The 16,796-nt window shown below is 38.9% G+C and overlaps 1 long non-coding RNA gene across 7 annotated transcripts in view; it reads left to right on the forward strand.

Moving 5' to 3' along the window:
* Window positions 1-16,796, forward strand: part of LOC137468309 (uncharacterized) — a 405,810-nt gene that overhangs the window by 93,469 nt on the left and 295,545 nt on the right. For all 7 annotated transcript variants that reach the window (XR_010995862.1, XR_010995859.1, XR_010995861.1 and 4 more), the window contains one exon: window positions 4,713-4,780. This is a non-coding gene — a long non-coding RNA (uncharacterized lncRNA). The remainder of the gene's footprint in view (window positions 1-4,712; window positions 4,781-16,796) is intronic.

A 16,796-nucleotide genomic window follows, 5' to 3' on the forward strand; every position in this document is an offset into this window, starting at 1 on the left:
GGCTGGTGACACCAGTTTATGCAGGCTCCACTGGAATAAATCTGATTTGTAGCCTGTTTACCATGTTTAGTGAGTAGCTCCAAGCTCCCAGTGGACTGTCTTTTCACAATAATCTCTAGTTTAGTTGTGGAGTTTTCTTTTCTTAACAGACCTATGTTACAAAAAGCAAAAATTTTGCAATGTCATGCCTTCCTGAGAGATAAAGGTCATGTTTTGGTATATTGCAATAGAGGCTCCAGCTGGAAGCTAGGGCAAAAATTTACACAAGCCTTGTTTTACACAGGCTTTAATAACATAGATGATGGTATCCAGGTAAGTACACACAGAGAAGAGTGGATAAATTTTCCAATATGATCAGAAAGACTCTGTGATTTGAAGCCCATTGAGACAGAGGCTTGATCTCCTTCAGTCCTCTACTCCCTCTTCCCCTTTCTCCCTTAACTGCTTCTCACATGTCTGGAGATAAGGGATATCCTGTGAAAGCTGTTTAAACTACACCAAGAATTCATCCAGAAACTGAAGCCTGAGTTTTTCAGTGTACAAAATATAACTGGGTAAAAAGCATGCCAGGGCATTAATGGGAAGAAGATGGCTGACAGCCCATTAAGCTCCATATTGTGGCTGAAACCTCCTTGTTGAGTGTTCTCCAAACTCCCAGAAGTGAGGAGGGCATATGAGAACAAAGTATGGTTGTGTGCCTTCTCTCTCCTTCCAGTCCCACCACGTATCTGCTAGTGGCTGTCCTCAGAAAAAAGATACTCTTTTGGAAGTCCTACTGATATGACCTGGTATGTATAAGTTTTTTGGCAGTCCTAAGCAGAGGGCTAAGGATTGCAAGAAGCACTGAAAGTAAATAGTCTTTTCTCCCTCAGAAACTGTCTCTGTCTTTAAGGTTTGTGGAAAAAAGGTCAGGTTTTCTTTGCTGTATTTCTCCTCTTTTGTAGAGAGTATCCTTCCAGTACCAGCTCAGCCTCTTTACTAGACACAGATGGAATTTTTCTTTGATTCAGTGCCCACTGCATGACACAAAGGACTGCTGCTAATCTAAGGCAGGTAGCAAAAACATCCATTTAAGATTCCTGTATTTTAGGACTTGGTATTTAAGGCACTCATACAGACATATGGATTGGGACTTGTAAAGAGAATAATTTGGTCTAAACCTGTTTGGAAAGAAAGATTTATATTTATATTTTCATCTAACATAACATTTATATGAACATAAATCTCAATGATCTACTAAACTATATACCTGAATATTTCTAAAGCTTTCTGAGAAAGAACCTTTTACAGACTGTGTGAAATTCTATTACTATAACTAGATTGAATCACTTGGTTTTAGACTCTTTCCCTTTTTTCTTTCTAATTGCATAACATCATCTCTTGAAATGGTGTTTCAAACAAAAGGCAGACTTTAAAGCAATGTGGGCTTTCCCCCAACACCTACACTAATATATAAAAATACTCTTAAAATTATTCAAGAAGGAAGCTTTTTAGGGTGAAATTCCTCAGATACATTGTGTTTTGCTTTTCCAGGATTGAGTCAGTTTTTTATTCACTGTAATACATTTGGTTTGTGAATATTTCACTTCTACATTTGTGGAGCAAAGCAAAAAGATGCCTGCTTGTGATTTGATCAATATAATGCCTTTAATCATATGCTTTGAGGAGGGAGTATATTTGATCATGAGAGCTGGAAGGCATACCCTATTCAGTCCATGAAAAGTCAAAAAATATAATAGTAAATTCCTGTTAATTAAGTAAGTCGTGACTGACCAAGAATCATCCATGGTTATCTGTGATGGTACCATGAAAAATGCATTGTAATTAGGTAGCACAGCTTGAATATGAATTAGCATTATTCAACAGATGCATGTCTCTTTGTTGGTTCCAAGCATCAGTTTTTCATTGAAATGGAAAATCAAGTAATAACAACAACCACAACAAAAACAACAAAAACAACAAAAACAACAAAGGAAATAAATTTACAAAGTGCCCCAATATTTCATTATTAAGGAAATAAATATTTTTATTTTATTTCTTATTCCTTTTTCAAATCTTCTTTTAAGGAAGACCAATATGCTATTTCAGAGAAAATACTAAATTTTAGGAAAGAATGTTTAAAACGAAAAAGGTTTTTCCTTCAAAGCTGCCTGTCTTTTTGTCTCTTCCATATGAGAAAATAAAAATATCTGAATGCATATGAAATGAATTAATCTTCAGCCCACATCCCTCCTGAAACTATAAGCACTGTCATGATGCTACAGACAACATGACGAGAATTACATGCCTTGCATGCAAGGACTAGTGCTTGCAGTAATGATGAAGAGCATTTCATAGGTACAATATGCTTGTCTAGTCTGTCTAAATGCCCTTGGTTACTCTTATATTCCCTGTCCCTGTAAAGTTGTACAAAGGGGTTTATAGGTTTATATTGGTAGCTTTGCAAATACCCATTTGTTCAAAGGTAAACTTCAGTGAAAGAGATAATTCCTATCTCAGAATTCTTTTTTCCTAACTTCCTGGTTGAGATGTGCATATTGGCAGTTGTGGTGTATGTATGGTGCACAGTTGTGTGTCTGTATTTGCAGGGGGGATGATTCTGTACAGGTGAGCAGAGAAGGCAGGACACTCAACACCCTAACGCACTCTTAAAGATGCACTTCCACCCTGCTGAATGAGTGCCCACGAGCAATGGAGCACACTCAGGGCATCCCAATTTAGTTTCATCCCAAATGAGCACAGTCTGTGCTCTGAGATTGCCCTGCACTGAAAAGCAAAATGATGTAATGGAGAATACTAAGGAGAGTCTCTTCAAAAGCACTCTCCTGTTCCCAGCTAAATACCAGTGGAGCTGGGATTTTCAAACTGGGGTAGAGGATTAGTCACCCCAAGGGCTGTACTTGAACACCTGGAAAAAAGTATTTCTCAACAGTGATGGACTGCTGCATCATTTATTTGCTGAGCTGGAACACAAGGTCTGTATTTTGAATTCTGCAGAAGAGTCCAAGGTTTTGGTTAAAATGTTTTATGTCGTAATACACCACTGAAGTGTAAGACCCTGGGAAGTTTCATTAAACACAACCTCTTCTGCTTCAGCTTCCAGCCATATCCTGTCATGTTTAATAGGAGCACAAACTATCCTACCTTGCAGTAGAGGCTTGGAGTCCTGGAAATAATGCGGCACAAAGTTGCAATAAATATGAAAATCATATTTAGTGTGCAGTCTTCAGCACACTGTTCCAGTCCAGGCATGGTACTGGGAGAGGGCTTGCATTTTTCTTACTTTATCACTTTGTATAGGGCCAGGTGGGTTATGTGCTCTGCCTGCTGGCTTTCACTGGGAGTTAGAACTCCATCTCTCTGATGTTCCATGAGTTGAAAAGCTCATTTTAATTTCATAACTACAGCTCTCCAGCCTCCTGCTGAGTCAGCCTTTCCTCCTGCAGTACGAAATGTCATGTGGACACGGTCATTTTCATATATCCTTGTTCAGATTTCATTATAATTTATTATTAGCTGTATTAAGTCTCTCATACATAAGTCTCAAGCAGCTTACCTATCAGTATGGTGACTGAGTGAGCAGCTGAGAAAGTGTGTCAGTACTTTCTTTCTCTCATCTTCTTAATATAAAATATTACAATTATTGCAATTCATTCTTGGTACCCACATTTTTTCATTAGCAACATACTGTTCACACTTCTTTTCTTGTTACCTACTGTAATCAGAGAAATGAGGAGCTAATCACTTATCTGTGCACTGTAGTATAAATGAATAAAATGATCACAGTTTGGGAACTGCTGTTTCACACACATGTAAGTGATGCACAACACAGTTATAGTGACAGAAATAAGATATTCCTGGACAAAAATCACTTGTGGCTGCTCTGAATAAATTATATTTATTGTGCTGTCTATTGTGTTCAAACTGTGACATAAAGCTATTTTTTGTTAAATAGTTTATTTTTTCAGCCCTAACTCTGATATAAGTTGCACAATTTTAAATACATGATTGATTTAAAAAAATATTTTTAGACTTAGATTCCTTGTAATATTATGGACTTTTGGGCATGGATTTTTATTTGAGTTCAGCAATCATAAAAAGTTCATAATGTTCAAAATGGAAACTCAAAAATCATATTAACTTCAGGAGAATTTAGGGGTGTGTCTATTATTTTGATTAATTTGAGTTTGGTAAATATTCAGAATGTGTTCTTCATTTTGGCTATATAGAATACCTGCACATAAGCCATGAAAGGCAGTCTAAGGGGCCTTTATGTTTTCTCAGCAAGGTTATCTCAGCAAATTAGGAGCAAAGATCTTCCAGGTGCCATACTTTTTAGATTATATGTTTCATTTCTTTCACCTCTATAGTACACCTGGTGGCAGAGCCTCTCCTGGTTCAGTGGGTTGCAGCCTTACGGTGCTGGAAACCAGGTCCTGGAAGAAACTTGCCTCCTGTAGAGATCCTTACCCTGAGTTATGTAACACTTCTCATCTTCCTCTCTGATTAGAGATCACTTATCCCTGAGTACAACAGCTCTAAATGGTGGCTTTAAGATGAACTCCAAACAAATAAGCCTGAAATAATAAGCCTGACATAAAAAAATATGTCTGAAACAAGAGAAACAGTTATTTTTGGGGTGGTTAACGGAGATTTTCATATCGAGGTCCTTTTTCAGTTAATTCCTTAATTTTCTTTTTGGTTTTCAGCAGATCTGAATTACAATAAGATGCCTCTACCTACATCTTCCATGACAGCTGGCTGTCAAATCTCTTGAAAGGTAGGCTCTATGTTAATAGTTGCATTTATTGATACATCCCAAATGATCTCTTTGGTAGAAATACTGAATATTCTACAGAGCTTCACCTAAAGAAATCTAAGTACACTTGGAGGCTGTCCACAAAAAGGGTGAAGATTCTAAGTACAATATAATAACTTAGCCACTTGTGTCACTTGTAATTAATTTTTCTATACCATTTATGTGTGAATAATAAGACTTCAGATACCTGCATTTGTTTTTAAAAAGTAACCTGGAAAGTACACATACAACTTAGTGTCAGATGGTTCTGCAGAGGAACATCCTCTGGATCCTGAATTAAAATATTGCTGTGAAAAGTGTGGCAGGAACAGTCAGGTAGGCCCTGGGGACATGAAAATCCAGGACTTGTCATAACAGCACGTGGTCATATCACTAAGGTCCTTTTGAAAGACTGAACTGTGGAATTGGATTGGGGAAAACTCTACTCAATACTATAATTCACTTCCCTGCCATGCAGGAGAGGAGACCCAATGGCCCAGTGTGGCAGCAGGGTCAGAGTCCCAGTCACGAGCCAGGCAGTGGCATCCCACTGGGCTCGGTCTTGGAGAGGCATGCATGAAGAAGATGATGGCTTTTCCTGAAAAGTTCTTGACTTACTTGGCAGTAGATGTATTTCTTGCTTTGCTTCTCTCAGGAATACACTGCATCATGTATTATGGAAACAGCAAGGATACTGTCTTGCCTGTGCTGTTTAGTAAATGACATAGTGTTTCTTGGTAGAATATAGATGTCAGCATGACTATTTAAAATGTCCAAGGGTATCATGAGTCCTTGCATACAGGGGAGAGATGGCATGCTATTAATGATCCTTTCTTCCTCAGGCAAATTCCAGACATGTTATATAAAGCTGGGCAGAAATAAAAATAGCCCTTCATTAGAAGCAGCCTTGTCTGCTGTACCTATGGCATACTAGACTTATTTTAAATATCATTGTGAATTCTTGGGGAAAACAGAACCCAGAGATACAGCTATTATTTCTGCTGTCGTGTGGCAAGGACTTTGCTGCTGTGAATAATAACAGCCATGTTGATGGGTAGGTCTAAATTAAAAGTGAAAGAGGTTACTCATTCGTTGCAAAAATCCATCTTAATGTGAAGATGAAGGTGTTTGGGGAGTTTTTTCATTTTATTTTTGCTTTTTAGGCCTATGTTCTATTCAGGGCCTATTAAAGTTGGAAAGTCGTTAATGTTATGACAGATCAGCAAAGTTTTAAATTATTTTAGTTCCTTTTTTACTTCTCCTCTACTAGTCAATTACAAACTCAGTGGGGGATTTTCCTCGCTGCAAAGTGCCATATCTGATGTCTAAAAGAAAGTGGTGACCCTATTCTTCTTTTTTTTTTTTTTTGCATATATTGGTCAACATTAATCAAAACACTTCCTAGCTGTAACACCTGAGGCCTTTACCCGCTTGGAATTAGGCAATATCCTTGGTATTTGAGAATGTTAATCAGTGACAAGCATCAACTGATGCAGGGACTTAGGGGAGTATAAACAGCGGATTTGAATGGGCAGGGAGTGGTGGTGAATGTGGGTCAGTGGGACAAAGTGCCTGAGCTGTTCTGAGTGCTTTGGATGTTTCATGGCTTCAGGGACTCTGTGGTACTAATGCTCAGTGTACTCCTTGTGGCCCACATGTGTTTTACTGATGGAAACTGGAATTCACCCTGCCCCTACCCACAGGAATGGCCGTGCTTAAAAAATGCTTCTCAGTTTGCTACTGTCAGAAGGTGTAACAGTCATTGAGCCACTTTATCAAATTGTAGTCGTATGACTGACTGCAGGTGTAAATAGGGAGGTGCAAGTAAGAAGAAAAGAATTTACTTCCATCTTGAATTATGTATAAAGTAATTTAATGAAGCCAAGTTGCAGAATTGGCTGATTTTTGTGCTGGAAGATATAAATCCAGGCACAAATAATGGAGAATGGATACTGAAATATCCTTGAAATTAGGCTCTATAAAAAGGCCTTTTTATTTACTTCTTTTTCTCCTTTGGAAAAAAGTAATGTTTTTCTCTGCTGTATGTAAATGCAAAAATGTGTGTTCAGTGGTCCTAATACATTTACTTTGCTTTCATTGATGTCAGTTCCTTAGGAGGGGAATATGAATTTTGAACCTATTTTGAACTTTGTGTGTTGGTAATTTACTGAAGAAGGTGAACTGTTAAAAAGCTTTCATGTTTCATTATTATGGGCCCTTGAAGCCAGAAGTCTTCACAGCAGCATGCTGAGAATGTCAGAAGGAATCTGTCCTTTAGTCCTTTCCCTGGATAAATAGCTGTGGTGTTCAGGAAAATGCAATCTGAAGACTGGCTAAGGAAATGAAAAAACAAACAAGCAGGAGCTTTAGTTTTAAGGAGGAATGGTATTTGGAACATTAAGGATTTGCAACAGGAAAGAGAAATAAGGCTAATAAGTGGTAAGATTATGCATCAGCATTCAATTAAAAACAAAGCTGAAGTTCAATAAATGTAATCCTAGTATGTCAAGAAAAACAAATATTTGGGACTTAGTTGTAGCTGGGTTCAGGAGTAGAACTTCAGCTTTGAACTAGAAGGTTGCTTGTCAATACCAAGCACATGTAAATAAACTATTATTCTCTTAAGAAAAACTACCAGTGCCTTATTGCTGTGATGTGCATTATTTAGTCTTCCCACTTGAAGACCAGACCAGACTAGCTAGAACCAGGCCAGTATTTCTAATGGGCAGAAACATTTCTTGTCACTCTTGGAGTTTTATCTTCATACTTTCACTCTTACAGAAGAAAGTAAGCGAAACATAATTTCCCCATACGAGGCAGTGATTCTGAAGGAATAAAGTGAGGAAACAGTGAAGGAAGCTTCAAGTGACTGTGAGACAGGCAAAGCATTTAACATTGTCTGTAAATTCAGGTTAAAAGATTGGTGCATAGTGATATGGACAGGTTGGGACAAAATGGAGTGCATGCTGCGTTGAAAGTCAAAGATGCAGTAAGAACACTGCCAACTTACGTTAACTAGATACAACATATATTACTGGATGTGTTTTGTCCTTCCTTTCCTTCATCCCAGCCCCGTGTTTGTTAGAAGCCTCTGATGCCTGAAAGTTGGTCTGTGTGAAGAATCACAGAAGGAAGAAATAGACTTAAAAGCTCTCCAAAAGGAACAAGTTTCAGGACTGTGATGAGAACTGCAGGGTGATGTAATGCGTCGGTGAGTTCAGACCTAGTGCAACACCTTCCATCCTGGGAAACACAAGGACAGTGGTGTTTCCCCTGAGTGTGTCAGAGGGGCCCTCTGAGCAAGACAGTAGCAGTAGGAATGTGCTGTGGGACACAACTGCAAATGCAAAGAAAATATCTTTGTAATTCTGCCATGTGCTGTCATTTTGCATATGTTAGGAATGTCTCTTTCTGTCCTACATCTTTCCCCTCTCTCTTGCACACAAGCCCAGGATTAGCCAGCTGCCCGGACTGACAAGGTATTTCCTCTATTGAGTCTCAGCCATGCTAACAGCAGGTCTGAGATCTGAGGACAAACCTTGGCTGCTGCTTGGGAATACAAACAGAAGAAAGGTTTGGGGATTCTTTCCCGGGTCAAATGAATTTCCAAGAAGTTGCTATGAATCCATTTACACCTACCTTATAGATATGCATTTCACCATTTGTATTTTTGAAATATTGGCACTGAATTTTTGGCCAGGGAAGCATCTGTGAACATACTTTGACATTCAATGAATAGCCATAACAATTAATCTGTAAGAGGCCTGTATTTAAGTCTGATAATTGCTCAGATGCTAAAGGCCACAATAGCTGAAACACTAAATTTCTGCCATAATTCTGAACTGATTGACTAGATAAATCATGTGGTACTGTTTCTACTCCAAAATTAGATGTCTTCCAGGTCTACAGACAGTTTTGTCAAATAGTGCATCAACATTTCCTCCATAAATAAATAGTCATAAAAATGATGGTGGGGATATGGAAAATATTTTTTTCGTCTCATAGCCATTCCTGTAATTGAATATTGTTTGCAAATTAAACTTAAAGTTGTTTAGGAGTTTTAATTTACAGGCAACCACTTCCAATAACTTTGAAAAGGCTGGAGGGGATAAAATAATAAAGATTTATAGCTTCCCCTTTAAATAACTACATAGAAATCTGTGTTTCTAGAGGTAAAGCTGTTTATTTCTGTGGTGTGTGAGCTTTAGCTGACATATGTGGGACATGCATGTGAATGCCTGCACAGCCATCGATTGTGACACCATTGCAGAGACGAAATAATCCAGTGACAGCTAGGTATCCGGAAACAAGAGTCTCAAAGATGAGGCTCTGATACCAGTGACAGAAGGATGTCAATGGATTCTAAGTAGTCCCAGAAGACTTGTCAGATGTGCCACATTAAAATTAAAATTTAGCGAATGAGGATAAAACTTTAATGTAACTTCAATGCCCTGACCTAGATAAAGTTGTTCATTTTTTATTTATAACTGGGTAGAAAATTTTAATCTGCATTAAAAAGAGAAATTTTTCAATTTCTGTGAAAAGAAGCATCTTCTTTAAATACTGAGAATCTTGGACCAAACTCGCATAATGTAACAGTGGCACCAAACTTATTGCACCTCAACACAGAGTTCAAAATTTGACATATCCTCTGGACTCTCCCATTCTAAACTTGGTTGTTTGCTCTCTCTTTCTCTGCACAAAACTGATTGTGAATAGATGCTCTTTTGGATGCCTAACAACTGCTGTGATTCTTGGTCTTAAATGGGGTTCTTGATTATTTATATGAGCACTTAATTTTCCCTCAAGCTCTTGCCTCTCTTCCGCTATTGTCTTCTACAATATCACCTTGCCAGGAGGTCCCATTACCTGCAGACACCCCCGATCTAATTAAAGGCCTGCCAATTACACACCAAGCATTCCAGGTTTTGCAAAATCCCACAGGCCTAATGAAATGGATTCTGTTTAAGCAGTGGCTTCCTCTAGACTAGAGTGAGGCTGTTCTCGTTTCCTCGCAGGGCAGAGCCGGGGCTGGGTGGCGCAGGATGCGCAAAGCCGCAGGCACCGCGTCCGCAGTCAGGGCTGCTGCGCCCTGCCCGGGCTGCGGGCAGCATCAGGAGCTGCCCGGAGCTCCTGGAGAGCTCAGGCTGGACACACGGGGTGGCAGGAATGGGACAGCTAAAGTGCTGCATTGCCCTCTAGTGACAGGCTCCTAATTAGCTTGTTTCCACCTCGCCTTTACAAGTTGTGCCAGATGTTGTTGCCTCCACTGGATTTCTGCACATCCCGGCAGGGTAGCACAGCAGTGCGGAGTAAAGACCTGGCTCTGGAAAAGGACTCCAGGAGTGCCTAAGATGAGGTTTAGTTGTGTAGAGACACTGAAAAAAATCTCTGGCCCATCTTTAGTTTTGTATTATTGGTTTCCAGACCAAAGAAGCATTGATTTCCTACCTGCCAACATCACACACTCAGGCTGCCAGGAAGAAGGGGATTTGCCTCATCTGTGCCCATCCTGCCATTAATGCATATTTTTGAAAGCAAAAGTGAGCTTCCAGTTAAAGCCCGTCCAACAGCAGAATTATAGATAAGAACTGAAAATATTTTCAGATTTTGGTGGTATGGGAAATAACAACTCTTTTTTCTTTTTGCTAATAAAAAGTGAGGCAGTTGGATCTGAGATCACTAGAGATAAAACAATATCTAGTAGCAAGAAGGGATTTATAGCTTCACATATAGAGGAAAAAAGTAATTAAAGGGGTCATCAAGCCAAGGTTTTTACTAAATCAGTGAGGTTACGTTAAAAAAAATAGCTTATTTTCTGCTTACTTTCTTAATGTCTTTGAATTTGGACATTTCTTGGCAGCTTCCTAAACTATATGATATAATTCCAGACAATTAGACAGCAGGTCAAAGGAAAGAGATTGATTTTATGATGATTTTTTGAAGGTTATTCATCTATTTTTTTTCCAAACTGGCACAAAGTCACAGCATTATAATTGTTAGGTGAAAATGTTTGAATCAAAATGTCAGTTTTCAAACCGAAAAACACTGAAGTCTTTTGATTCCTTTTTCTCTTCCTTTTTTTCCTTTTGAAATTGTCATGGACCCTCCTTAAAATGTCATTGAAATAAATGCTTCTCTGCAAAACATTTTAGACTTACCAAAAATAGTCTGATTGATTTTAATCTACATGGCTATGTCTCTGTTCAAAAATCCTGTTAAAGAAAATTCTAATTTTGTAATTACTGTTTACATTTTCTGCTTTATGGCTAGTTTCTTTTTCTCATTCTTTCCCAATTTGTGCCTGAAATTTCAAAAATTGAGTTCTCCACACTTTGGGAGAACACAAAACCAATTCAATCATAGTCCCATTACAGTCAGTGGCAAATAAATGATTCATTGGATCACAAATTTCAGCCACAATGGTACTCCAAAGGTCATTAAATCTTTTGTCCATTATTTGTATTTGAGCGATGTTGTCCTGAGCCCCTCCTGCAGGTTATTTTCCCTTACCTTCTTTTATGGCACAGCAGCTCAAACAGACGTTGTTTCTTTCTTAGCAATGAGCTACTTCCCAGTGTGCAAAGCTGAACCTTCTTTCAGACAAACTACCTGGGGGAAGGACCTCTACCAAAGAATAAAATTTTTGCTTTATCCATCCTTCCGGTATCAAAACTGGAAGAGGAGCTTTTTGAGGCACCCTGCTTATGACTGAGATGGAAATGAGTGAATGTGACAAACTCAGGACATCGACCAATTCAGTTGCACAAAAAAGCAAGAAAAGAGTAACACCCATGTGCCAGCTTTGCCTTTCACCTCTGGCTTTGTCTGTCCTTTCTAGGTTGCAGAAAGCACTCCTCTAAGCATGTGGAGGTGAAGCTCAACTGTTTCAGGCCAAAGTTATGGGAAACCAAGTGGTTTTATGTTTTAGTTAGAGGACACAGAATTTTAAAGGTGTATCTGTTGCTTGTGTATTTCTCTTGATCATTATTTTCCTAAGTTTAAAATAATACATTTAATTGGATGAAATAATTATTCAGTCCAGATTTGTGTATTATATATTTTTTTATATCTGTGATATGTTAAAGATAAATAGAAAAGTACCTGAGGTTGGTAAAATTCTTCTAGAAAAGACTCTTTTCAGCAGGCTTCAGTTTTTCCTTAGAAGACTATTGAGACACTGAGACCATTTAGCCTGTGCTCACATTTAGCCCCATCTGAAGCACTGTTTTAAACAACTGGCATTATCTTTTCAATAATTTCTTCACTCCGTTGCTCTTTACCTGCATGCTATGGTTCTCAATTGACAGTATGGAAAAACAATCAAAAACCTCTTTTTCCAATATCTATCTCAGCACACTCAGACAAACTACTGCTTCAATTTCTTTGTGGTTAAATTCTTCTTTTAATGTGCAAGGATTAAGCCTTGTAAAGTCAAATTCAGAAAGAGGAACAGGTCAGCACACGTGTTGGCTATGGATATTGCCATATCAGTGTGAATAGTATATTTGCATCAGACCATCCCCTTCACAACACCCCAAGGAAAGGGGCCAGTGTGTGAAAGCAAGGGATGCCCATTCAGCAGCAGTGCAGTTCATAATGACTGAGAGGGTTGGGGTTGATCCATCTAGAGAAAAGAAGGCTCCAGGGACAAGGGGCAGTGGTTTTAAACTGAAAGAAGGTTTAGATTAGATATTAGGAAGAAAGTCTTAACTCTGAGTGTGCTGAGGCACAGGAAATGCATTGCCCATAGAAGTGCCCAATCCCTGGCAGTGTTCAAGGTTAGGTTAGATGGGGCTCTGAGAAATCTGGTCTAGTGGAAGGTGTCCCTGTCCATGGCAGGGAGATTGGAACTAGGTGATGTTTAAGGTGCTTTTCAACCCAAACCATTCTATGATTCTGTTATAAAGCATGCCCACCTTGCACTGATGGGAAGTGAACATCTTATGCTGAGGCTGAGTGACTCACTCTTCATTACAAGCAGCAGACTTGCTCACAGTGCAGTGAAAAACCTAGAGACTGCAAAGGAGTCTCCCTAAGGAGACTCTGGTCAGAAAAGCGGAAAAATATGTGAGGAACTGCAATCCTAATGCTTACACAATATAGGTTAATAAAATATAGGTTACCATTTATCCTACACAAGTGGTTAGCACTATTACCTGTACTAACTCTTCTCTGTGGAGTAAATAGTCAAGTCCTTATTCTGTTTTCTTTGTTCCTTATTGAAGCCTTCAAAGCTTTGCTTAACTCTAAGGGTGGGGTAAGCCAAGTCTCAGCTCTCCCTGTTTCCAACCAAGCACTTCTTTTTTTCCTCCATCAGTGCAAAACCTCAGCTTATTAGGAAGGTCTCTCTTGCAGCAATGCCTGAATGTATAAATTTGCTCACAATCACAGCTGGAGTGGCTTAGAGTGGAGACAGGTCATGCTGGGATCTTTCACTTTGGCACCAATTAAATTCTTCTATGAAAGCAGAGGAGGAAGTATGAGTTTGAGTTTTAAAGTCAATAGAAGCTGCAGAGCACAGAGCAACTTGTCTTTTCGTATGCTGCTCTTTGTAGATAAAATATTGTTAAGAAGTGAAACTCATGCCTAGCCCTAGGGCTTAGTTGCCTATCTGTACTGTCAAATCTGTCCAACTAGGACAAAAACATCTGAAAATAAGGCCTAAGAATATTTTGAAGAATGTGCTGTCAGGGTAAGCCATGGCAAGTCTTTGTTATGATCGAACTGGAATATTTCCTTATGCAATGCTTTAAAACAGTAAAATGAGGTGTACTTTGTGGCCTTTTTAAACAACTTTACTGCATAAGGTGATTCAATGACCATACTGGACCTCAGTGAGCCTTGGCATTATGACCCTTGAAACTTCCCAAAAATGTTAGAAATGCAATGAAGCAGAAATACGAATGAGTTGGTGTTGAACTTGCTCAAGAATTTGTTGATTCAGCCCTACACTTTCTTACAGCTTTCATAGCTTTAATTATAAAACAGCTAATCTGTTAATTTTTTTTCCTCAGAGTTAATAGATGCTGAAGCCTTGTTTGTCATTTCCTTTCTTTTTGCTCACAGACACAGGCAAATTTGGCTTGCTTTGGCTGTGGTTGTGCTTTGAATTCTTAGGTTCATTCCAAACCTCAAGAAAAGCTAATAATTAAAAGATAATCTATTTTAAGTTCAAAACAAGAAGCCCTTACATTCAGATCTAAAAGAAAACCTTAAGTGTTTTTGCATAATTCAGAATTTGCAATACTGTATGATATCACAATAGTTACCACTTAATTTTCTGCATTGACATGGAAAACTGTGATTTAAAAAATAATCTTGCTCCCAAATTAGTGACTAGTTTCAGACCAAGAGAAGAAATCTGATTGTTCATCTGATTGTTCCACAGAACTTGGCCTAGTTTGATTTTTACAGGTAGAGAATACTGCTTTAAGGGCAAGTACAGACAGTGCAACACGTAGTCAAGTAGCATTTTGCCTGGATTTGATTTTGGTTAGTCCAGACTTTTTCTGCCCCAGAGTATGAAAGTGAAGTGTGAGCTCACGTGTGTGATGTTTACACCACCTGAAGTTAGAATCAGTGGATATTTGCTCTAGAAGTATTTGCTCACAATGGAGAATTGATGGAACAACCTATGACTCATGTGGTCAATCATAGCCAATACAACTAAAACGATAAATACTGAGCACTTCGTAGAATAGCTTGTGATGCATCTGGAGATAATTTCCCTCCTAAGTAATTGTCTGGGTAATTGTATTGCATAATTGTTTTGGATAATTATCTGAGTAATGAACATATTTAGAGAAATTGTGGTTTTCTCTTACAATATAATGAACATAAAAGTTACCAATTAATATGATAATCTATTGGTTTTGGTCAGTGGGTAATTTATTTTAAATTACAGTGGAGGAAAAGAATGCTAATTCTCTTTTTGAATTAAACTGCAGTAGCAAATTTTGTGCACAAGCACTCACATTTGAACCATACTGCCCTGTAGTCTGTTTTCTTTACCATTTAATTCTCCGTGAAAGAGTTTAAAGAAAATGGACTGTTGTACTTTATGGTTAGAAGGCAGTACAATCTCTGCAGTCATGTCAGCTTTATAGAGTCATGTGCTCAGCAGAGGTCCAGACTTTGTGTTTTGTGTCTCCTTTGTATGAGGATTTTGATTTTGCTGTAATTGTTTTGGAATTAGATTGCGCTGTGGAATGAGTCATCTCCACAGACCATAGACCATGGGTGTCTTTGCAGTTTCTTTCTCAAATAATAGCTGCACTGTTTGCTTTTTTAGTTTGTATTGATTATCACTGCGAGGTGACAAGAGGTAAAGTAGCTTGCAGTGCTGCTGCCAGTTATCTTGGAGTAGCAGAGGAAGAGGGAAAGCTGGAAGGCCCTGCTCTCAGACATACCAAGGTCCCCCCAGAGCTCTTCTTGATCAACTTTACTGGGTTAAAATTGAATTCAGTGGAAGCTCAGCTGGGTTAAAAAAAAAAACAAAGAGCAAACAAAACAAAAAAAAACCCCCACATGAATAAGCCATAGGTCTGACTTTGAAAAAGCCTCCCAAGTTTAGTCTAAAACCTCATGTGAAAATGAATGTACAAGAAATATGAAGGTAAGTAGCTGGGAAACTGTCCTGGTTTTCCACAGCTTCAAAAACATGGTGTCTTATCTAATTTTCCAATTTACTGGCAGTGGGGAGACTTCTCTGTGGTCGTTCAGCTGAAGTGGGTTACTCTTCTGGCATTACAAAGGCTGCTGATGCACGGGTCTCGACAGCACTGGATGGAAAACCCTGCCCTCCTCTGGGAGCTGCCTGGGCCTGACACCCCTTTGCTGCTTGTTGCCTGCCAGCAGAAGCTCCTGGTGCTGTGACAGCTGGTGGCTCATGGAAATATCTGTCTTGGAGTGCAAATGATCAGGATACATCCTGCCTCAGCTCTGAGGAATGGGAGAAGGGAGCACATCTGCTGCCCCCCCCCAGGGATGCTTACCTGCCTGGCTCAGAAGGGACTAATGCTGGGAGAATGTTGCACCCCCTGGATGCTGCCTCCTGCACAGAACGTGCCGTGTTTCTGTTTCATGAGCACAGTGCTGTGTTTTGCCACCTTAGTGTCACTGAGGTCCCCTATGGCTGCATGGCACAGGGATGTTCCAGATTGCAGTCACAACACAAGTTAGCTGGCTTTATGTGCTCCTGGGATTTTGTATTTTTGAATGGTAATTGTTTCCTGGCTTAGTTCAATAAATTAGAAAAAGCAGTCTTATGGCACTGTGTATGCTGAAGAGATAAATACAACCATTTTTCCAGTAATATGAATAACAAAATTACTATTGCCACATATTTATTTACTATTCTTTATGCTCCCTGAACAGCTAAAGTTCTCCAGAAGAAAAGGTTTTAACAGAGAAGGTAATCTAAGCACCGAGAGAAGTAATTACATTCTTCTGCATTACTGCTAAGCTAAGCAGGTTTTAATTGTGTTTGATTCTTTTGAATTTGCAATGAATTGAGAGTATTGATTCCCTCTTTTTTAAGTATGTATGTGGGTATTTTTATATCACCTGGTAGAAGTTTAGTTTCTACACAAGCTAAAATCAACCTGTGAATTCATGGAAGTTTATTACATTGACAATTTAATTCAGTTAATGTGCACTCAGAGTTCCTCATGCTTTGATCCCTGCTGGCATCCTCTATTTCTAATAGTAGGGCAGTTGAGTGAGCTATTGATGAATGATGGCCACAGTGGGATATCTGAGGATTTATATATCAAATCCCTACTCTAGTTTCTGGCTCAGTTCTTAACAGGGTTGTTACACATCTCAGAAACAGAATATGATTTTGAACCAATGGAGGCCTGTTAATGCTTGATCCTCAGAAAAAAGTTGTGGAAACACAACTACCAGAATGGAAATCAAAGGAGTAAAGTACCAAAGAGCTTTCTAGTGCATATTTTAGAGAAAAATATAGGTGTCCAGGGATGTGAAGGAGGAA

This window comes from Anomalospiza imberbis, chromosome 2 (assembly GCF_031753505.1).
Source record: "Anomalospiza imberbis isolate Cuckoo-Finch-1a 21T00152 chromosome 2, ASM3175350v1, whole genome shotgun sequence".
NCBI classification, from domain to species: domain Eukaryota; kingdom Metazoa; phylum Chordata; class Aves; order Passeriformes; family Viduidae; genus Anomalospiza; species Anomalospiza imberbis.